Source organism: Suricata suricatta, chromosome 1, assembly GCF_006229205.1.
Source record: "Suricata suricatta isolate VVHF042 chromosome 1, meerkat_22Aug2017_6uvM2_HiC, whole genome shotgun sequence".
Classification (NCBI taxonomy): Eukaryota; Metazoa; Chordata; class Mammalia; order Carnivora; family Herpestidae; genus Suricata; species Suricata suricatta.
In genome coordinates, this window is record NC_043700.1 from 83,416,144 (window position 1) to 83,425,539 (window position 9,396).

Genomic DNA, 9,396 nt, shown 5'->3' on the forward strand with positions numbered 1-9,396 from the left:
TTTTTACTGTTGAGGATGTATATACCTATTTTGTGAAAATATTGGTCAGATATTCCTTGCAGGAAAAAGTGGGCTGATTATAAGTCCTGGGATATAGAACCTCTTTCAATGTGGCTGCACATCGGGTAAGATTTGTCACGTTTACATGGCCAGAAGAGAGAGGTTCAATGTCTCCGTGGAGGTTTAACAAAAACTGCTTAGGTTCTCACCTTCTGTTCACTGGTTGACCCTCACTATTGTAAGAGTGGTCAGTTAGGCTAGAATTTCTGAATTCACTGTGGACAACCTTTGATGGTCTTGCATTAACAATACAGATTTTAGATTGAAATATTTACATGCCCTGTATGTTCATATCATTATTATCGATTCAAGATTTGGCTATATAAACTCGATGGTGCTGGACTGTTCTGTTTGTAAAAACCCAAGATTCTATAGTAAATAATGAAAAAAAACCCCTGTGTGCTTTTCATAATAATAAAATATGTGCTTCTGACTTACAGAGAAGTCAGATATGGAAGCATGTGGAAACAATATGTAAATGCCAAGCAAGCTGTTTATACTGGGATATGCTCCTGCATAATAATCATAATCCAATTCTAGCAGAAACCTTTGGAATTTAAAACATGGTAGAGTTACAGCAAAACAGAAAGAACCGCAGCAAATGGTGTAGTTGCTGATTATTTGTGAAAAAGCTCAAATATGTTTACTGTTTTCGCACCTCAGGGGTTTCAATAAGTTTAACACTATCCAGAAAAATCTCTTTCAAACAATTTCATGGTGCTTTGGTAAACTACACTGGATAAACATGGGGGGAGGTGAGATTTGCTTTTCCATATTCCTCGTGCTAGAAGAATCCATTAAAACAGAAATACACAGCCATTTCATCTAAAAAAGTTTGTACGGGGGGTTGTGAAGGAAGAGCACATTATTTTATTATTTCACTAAGTTAATGTTGGGAGTTCAGTTTTTGATGTGCAGACTGTATTTGCTTCTTAAAATGTAAAGACAGATTTTTTTATTGTTATTTATTTGGATGGTTAAATGCAATACTTTTGGCAAAGCAACACACAGCACATTTGCTTGCCTTAAATTATGTTATTTTCTTTGCCAGCAATGTTAGTGTCTTTCATTTATCCTCACAACAGAAATCAGAGGTTCTAGAAAAGTTTGTCAAAATAAATAATATACTCTTGAGTACTCGATGTAAGCGGGATATCCAGGTGCACGATTTATGTCTTCCTCCCAAATTTAGGATTCATTACTTTATACAAAAAATATATTTGTGGAGAGTAACTTATCATGGGAAGGCTGGAGACGGTATGAACAAGGATGGAACATCAAAGTGCTGTTGAGTGGGAAGTGAGTTTCTTTGATCTCAGGTCATATCTCTTGCCCTGCATTATGCTACCCCCACGTGTCAGTCCCCCGGTTAGCTTTTGCTCAAACACTGCACTGTTTCTGATTATAACATACATATGAATTCTGAAAGTCTACTCTCCTTTTCTCAGTGTCCCAGGCATTTTTATTTGCACCTGTTAGTGTACAGATAATTCGCTTGTGTTTCCTTCTGGATGAGCCTGGTCTTAGAGAAATACCACACGGTAGGTGAAGATGTCCTAAGGGATCTGAGGATTTTAGAATCCAGAAAATACCACCTCCACCTTTGCCTCCTCTGCTTTTCCCCGCCCTGCCTGAGAATCACTTCAATTCATCTTGTAGCATTGATAATTGTTAAGAATACTATACAAAGGACAAAGCAGTTGATAACATTTTTCACTGCATGGTTTGCAATACTTTTCCATGTGGCAGTTTACCTGGATGTGTACTGATACGTTTTCCCATAGCTCCGTAGTTTTAAAAACAAAGAATTTTAAAATGGGACAGGTTTTTTCAATTAATACCCAATAAAAGAAGTAGTTATGAGTCTATGGGAAGATTTTGTAGGCAGGTATAGGTATACAATTCAATATTAACTATATATTAGCTGTGTGAAAGTTTACTTAAGCCTGTGAGCCTTAGTTTCTTTACCATAAAATTGTTCTAGGTTTAATGTGGCAGAAAACACTTGCTCCACTCTCTACTCAATATCCACTGTCCACTGTACTGTGTTAACTGGACCTCAAATTTAGCATGTTGTAGGAAGTGAAGAAGCTATTCCTATAACCCAGGCCTAAAACTTTAGTAGTCAATGCCAATCACAGCAATTTCACTCTCCTTGCTAGAGATTAGAGAAGGGTCATGTGACACAAATCTGTCCAATGAACTTGAGGATGGATATCAGTGGAAGGCTCCTAGAATATTTTTTTCTTATTTTTTAAATTTGAGTATATCCCCATAATGTTATATTAGTTTCAAGTGTACAACTTAGTGATTTGACAAATTTATACATTATTTTACATTCACCACAAGTGTAGCTACCATCGCCATTACATTATCATTGCCTGTATTCCTTACACTGTGCCTACCCAGTAAGTATTCCCATGAGTTACTCATTCCATAGCTAGAAGCCTGTATCTTCCTCTCCTCTTCACCCATTTTTCCCAACCATCCATCTCCTTTCCCTCTGGCAACCATCCGTTTGTTCTCTGTATTTGTAGGTTTGATTCTGCTTTTTGTTTGTTTATTGGTTTTTTTTTAATTCCATTTATGAGTGGAATCCTATGGTATTTACCTTTCTCAGTCTGACTTATTTTATTTAACATAATACCTTATAGGTCTATACTTTTCTCTGGATGAAAGAGGATCTATAAGAGAAATACTACCTTTTTGTGACTATTCAGCTGAGTAGGGAGATGCTTCCTGGAATTATAACAACCATCTTGGGAAGATAAAGGAACCCATGCAAGAAGGCTAAGAAGGATAAGGCAGCACTTTGAAGATGAACGAGTAGAAGGTAGGGAGAAACCTGATTCATGATAGCATCACTGATTTGCTTAATTATCCTACGTCAGAAATGTCCTATCTCTGTGTATTTTGTGTTTTGAAATAATAGAGTCCTTGTTGACACTTTGGGTTCTGTTACTTGCTTTGCATATATTTCTAGCAATTATAAACATTTCATTATTCAGATTATAGTAAAAATTAAATAAGGAAATATAAACAAAGCACTTGGGATATAATGGTGTTCAGTAACTATTGTCTTTATTGTTGCTGTGTTCCAAGATGCTAACAACTAATTGCTATGTGAAATGTGACTTTTTTCAATAGTATTTTTTATAAATAACTCAATCTAAATATACACTCTTAAATTTTCCCTCTTAATTACATCTCGGAGTAGATATTTTCTAAAATGCTTTACTGCTTTGGGGGCAGTTTTTTTTTTTCTAAAATGTGTTCTTGTATAAATGAGAAACTTCTTTGGAAGTTAAATTTCAAATAATAATAATAATAATTAATAATAAATAAAGAATATTGACTACAATTGATTAGTTTATCATAAATTAACTGTTCTGAATTCAAAATAGATATTAGTTGATGATAAAGAGGCACTATGTTATCACAAATGGTAGTCCGCTATGTGCCTTATAGGAAATAGACATTATTTCCTCAGTTTTGTTCCAATGGAAACATTTTCTGTAGTACAGTTAACACACATTCAGGCATTTTTTACAGAAAAATTGCATGCAAACTGTTCATTTTCTTCCTAGGAGTAGAGAGTATACACATTTCAGAATCCAGCCAGATATCTAGATAGCTATGCTTCATATCCATAAATCATGTGTTTCCGTGATCTTGTAAAATCTGAATTATTCTTTATAAAGGTTGCTCTTTGAGAGAATACCTTGAATCTTTTCTTTTCCTTGTAAAATGAAGCAGCCCACAATGTGATAACATTCCTCTTACTGCACTATAAATTCTAGATTCCTCCTCACCAAAAGTGGTTCACCTGGTGGATAGTTATGATGGACTAAATAATTTCGCACAACTTCTAAGTAAACAACGAATTGAATGATGAAGTCACAATTAACCTCGCTGAATTTACTAATAGTACATTTTTTATACAGAACTGATGCTAATGTTCAATAGACCTTTATTTAAGCTTATTATGCTGTCTTAAAGCCTCCTTTCAAAAAGTTGTAATCTAAATCTATTCAAGTGTAATCTAAACGCTATCCAAAATAGTATTCATTTGATTTACAGCACTTAAGTGGATGCACATAGTTCTAAGCCTCCCTTTATACTTCTAGCAGTGTTATATTAAGAGTAGACACCAGTCTCTAGACATGGAATGCTTCTAGTTGGATAAAAGAAGTTAGATACATTAGGTATTTATTGAAAATGGAAGCATTGAAAAGAATTTTTTTGTCACGCTTCAATTTCTTTTCTTAATCCTTATCTAGAAATACTCAAAGATAAATAAGCAGTGTACCAAGATTTACTTTCCCACACCACCGAATGAGAAGGGAATACTGGCGTGAAGAAATCATAAAGTAAACATCATTTATATATACTTGGTAGATGCAGAAACACACAGCCAGGGATTCCTAAGCATATACATATATACAAATGCACATGTATGCAATGACATTGGAAATATTTTCGCCTTCAAGAATAACTTCACAAACAATTGCATCTTTTTTCCTAAGTATTTCTCTCCCTAATGCAAAGTGTACTGCCTAAATGGTTGAGGACAGGGTGATAAGTGGTATAAAAGGTTGGATTCAGAGGGATGTTTTATTTCCCTTCTCTATGAATTTAGCCAAATCAAGAAGTTTTCTTCTATCACCTCTATGTATATTCTTGAATAAATGGTATCTGACCCTTGGCCCTTTCTGTGATAATCTTTACTATATGCCAAGTATTTACATTCCCTAGAGCAGCCAAATCTGGCGTGTAGGATGTGAGGACCATCTTGTACTTCGGGATTTCTACCACCTCAGAAAATGGAGTACTCTTTGGAACAATGTCTCTCGAACTTTAATGTGCATAGAGATCAATGGAGGATCTTATTAAGATGCAGAATCTGTGTGAGGAGGTCTGGGGTGCTGTCTGAGATTTTGCATTTCTAACAAACTTCCAGATAATGCTGCTGCTGCTGCTCTATGGACCCAACACTTGTGTGGCAATGCTTTAAACTAAGAACTGAGACTCAGCTCAGTTAAGGGCTTATCCCACCTCCCTGCAAAGTCCCTCTCATCCCCTCAGCAGCAGATTTTGGGGGAAAAAAATAACAGGCTTTGATTCTGCCTCAGGATTCTGCCCTGAAGAGAAGGCATTTTAGGGACTAGTAGGTCACACGATTTATTCTAAAATCAACCTTGCTGCCATCTAGTATAACTTTGTGATCTAGTCTTGGATTTTGACTTGATTCCTTGTATGTGCCCATTTGCAGAATACTGGGTCTGCGATGCCTGTCTTATTCTTTCATTTTAATCTCTAATTTCATAACCTGTCTGGATGGGAAAGCCTAAAGTCCTAAAATAAGCAGCAGCTCACCTCCATGGCTCACATCCAGACCCAGCTGATTACCTGGTGCCAGACCCTAAGTCAGCTGCTGGAACTTGGCATGCTACCTTTGGCAGGACCTTCCAAGTACTGATTGTCCCACTCAGCCAAAATTGACCTAGCATCTGTCACTGCATTTCATGGGCTCCAACTCTTCCTGGTCCTCTGTTGATGGCTGGCTCTTGGCACTCACATAGCTCTGCCTCCAGGTGTGTGGTCCTGCTGTGGGCATTTAATCGATTCGGTTTTGATCAGAAACTACAAAGTCCACTTCTATTCTACAACTCTAATCTTAGCTTAGGACCCATTTTCATTAACCAACCTTTGATGTTAGCTTGATAACTTTGTTCCAATAAAGAGTTTATACTGTTCAATGATTTTTCTTATCATATTATTGAATAGATTAGTAAATGGAACACAGGGAATGACATAAAGAGATGTAATATGATTGATAGAAAGTCTAATAGTGCTTTCTAAATGAAAATCTTATTTGACAAGTTTTATCTTTCTTTGTCATTGCCAACATATCATATCAAATTATATCCTTTTGCCTTCCCAGTATATAGTGTGACATGATTCTTTTTTAAACTGTTCATTTTAAACTATTTGAGAATAGGCAAATACTAGATATGTGCCCTACCAAATAAAAGAGATAATTAAGCAACTGACAGACTTCTTTTGACTGTATTAGGTATATTTCTGTAGTCAGGGTCTGGAGGTATACTTAGATATATTTGATAGATTTTTTAGAATTTTCATCAGTGAGCCAGCAAGTTTACAAAAACATCATCGATCAGTACTATTAGTTTCGTCGATTACGTTTCAATGGTGACATTCATAAATCAAAAATGGAGAGAGTTTCATCTTTCCAGCATAAAATTATATAAACATCTAAACCAAAAGTTTGAAAAGCAACAAGATGGCAAATATAATCAACTTTTTTCCCCCTTCAATATATGTCAGGAAGAAAACAGACACAGAGTCTAAGAAAAAGAAACAAATCTTGGTTGTATATTTACTCTTGGCCAGCCTCTGTGGGAAGTTCTAATCATTTAATTCTTACAAGAATTCTTTATGGTATCTTATTATTACTCCCAGAGGATTAGACAGACTCAGGGAAGTTAAATAATTTGTTCAGGGTCACACAGCTACCCACTGGTCATACCTGCATTAATACTTACATTAGGTTCATATAAAAGTCAAACTCTTTATCTTAAACAGTTTCAAGGCATTGGAATTCTTTAACTCTACTGACTTTTTTCCTGGTAAAACTTTTGCTCTTAGCTAATTTCCCAAGATACACAGTAGAGTAATTATTTAGGCTTGTTATGGACATGTGGTATCAAGCAGGACCAGGGATTCCTCCGACGAAACATTTCACAACAAACGCTAGGAAGAAAGGTTATAATGTTATCTTAATCTACAAAAAGATTGTGAGATTTGTATTATGCTTTTGATGATGGAGAAGATATGATATGCTCAGATGAAAGTGAATATTTATTTCACCATCTATTCTTTTGCGTTTTACATGCTCTAATAAAATACAAATAAAAAAAAAAATTAAAACTCCACATCTCTGCGGTGCCTGGGTGGCTCAGTCAGTTAAGCATCTGACTGTGATTTCTGTCCAGGTCACGATCTCACAGTTTGTGAGACTGAGCCCCGCGGCTATGCTGACAGCACAGAGCTGGCTTGAGATTCTCAATCTCTCTCTCTCTCTCTCTCTCTCTCTCTCTCTGCCCCTTTCCCTCTCAAACCAAATAAATAAACATTAAAAAAAAACCTCCACATCTGCTTATAAGAAATTTTGGTGACTTTAATTTTGTGTTTCAGTACCAAAAAAGACACTATTCATGTAATGGAAAGACGTTTGAGCTTTGTAGTTGAGTCTTACCTTCCCCTTCCTCTTCAGTAGCAAGGAAAACATTATAGATTTAGAATTATAAAGCTTCATTTCTTTAAAACAAAAGCAATAAAAAATAAATGGCATAATTAAAACTGTTATTCAAAATGACAGAATGTATTGCAAATGTCAGCTGGTATCTTTTCTCTAGCTTAGCAATTTTCAAGCAACTTGGGCTGAAGTGGTGAAAGGAACACTGGGGACAAACTACACACAACAGGATGGAAATAACCAGGATTCTCCAGGAGTTAGGAGCCCTATGCCCTCATGCCTATCATCTCTCAGAATTCCTCCAGAAGTGGAGCCGGCTCTTTCCTTTTTCAGCAAAGGCCACCATATGGGAGGTGGATGGACATCAAGAAACAGTCAATCCTCCTTCGCTGGGGATCTGAGAAGTGTTTTAAAGGGTCTCAGCTTCTTTGCAACCACTTCTTCATGACTTTGTAAAATTCCAGAAGACAGAGAAAGGTCAGTCAAATCACCATAGGAAGACAACCGGCAGATGTTTATCACCTTTCCTCCCCTAATACAAACTGTTCCACAAATAGCAAATGACATGAGCATAGTTGTTGTTGTGTTGTTGTTGTTGTTTTTGGTCCTTTCTTTTCAGAGCTACCAAATAAGGATATTTCGACCTGGTGGAGCTAAGCAAAAGTGCAAGACATATCTTCTATTTTGTACTTTCTGCAAACAAGTTTGAAAACAGAGTAGTATATACTAAGGAGAAATAAAAAAAAAAACCCGGACTATCAAGGGATATATAAGGTACACATAGCTTCTCAGGAACAGAGTGACAAACTGAAAATGAAATGATGCTTGATGAGAATGATACCACAAGTGAAAAAAAAAGTCATCCTCCATGAAAGAATTCCAAGCCTTGCTCATAGAGGAAACACATTCTTTATGAGTACAATATATATTAAGTTACAACCTATTCTAAATATTTCAGTGTGGTAATATGAAGCCATTTTGACAGTGATTAATTGTGTCCAAACTTTTTGTCAGAAATAAAAGAAGGATTTTTAAATGTATTTTTCCTTGTTAGGGGAAAATATCCTCTATGTTGAGGGAATCGAGTCCATTGCTCTTAGAGATTTCGGGGGTAGACTTATCAAATCCACAAAGAAAACTCTCCTAGAACTAATGGAATTTTCCTTTGAATTCTCACCCCAACTTTGAATAGTCACTAATTCCTTTCTTTGCTCTTTTGGTGTTTGCAAAGGGGTTCGCTAAAGCCTGAATTGATATAATTATTGGCTCAGATTGTTAGAGACCTAGGCCAGATGGCTGTGGGTTTCTGAAGTCCCAGTTGCTTGTGGTAGTTTTCTTAGTTTGCCTATAGGGTTTGGGGATCAGCAATTTGAAAGGGCTACAACCTTGTAAAACAGTATTATTCATGGGGGCAGAATGTTCATCAGCGTGACCCAGTGCTAAATACATTCATTATAGGCATTCCTATTCTGCACAATTTGCCACACAGCGCTGGTTTCTGGAGGGGGAAAAAGACAATGGCTTATAAAATGCTTTTGAATGCCTAAAAAGAAGGAGAGTTCACGCTGAGCATCCTCTGCTTTCTTTCTTGGAAGGAACCTTCTTAGTGACTTTAGCTGAGCTCTGCTGAGAGTAAGCAAAGTGGAAAAATCAGAAAATTACCTTTTTTATATGTTTCTGGGGGGCAAAATAGAGAGTGGGAGAAAATAAATGGAAAAAGTGACACTGAGATTATTCAAAACAGCAAATATGCAAGAGGATGAAGACAGCTGAGGAATAATGCAAGAGACACAAAATAAAAGAAAAAGAAAGAAAGAAGCAGCAATAGAGCTGTGATGATAAACTTAAAAGAAATTGCGGAGCAGAAAGAGTATCATAAATAATCATATTTTCAAATAAGAATACCATATCAGTTTCTGTGACCTGGATAAAGCATAAACCTCCCATGATATTTCTTAGCATTTTGATGCACACGAAATGCAATTTTCAGCTCAGGCATTTTATTCTTCAATGTAAACAAGCTTTGGGTTCTTAAAATACACATCTGAAAAGTGCTT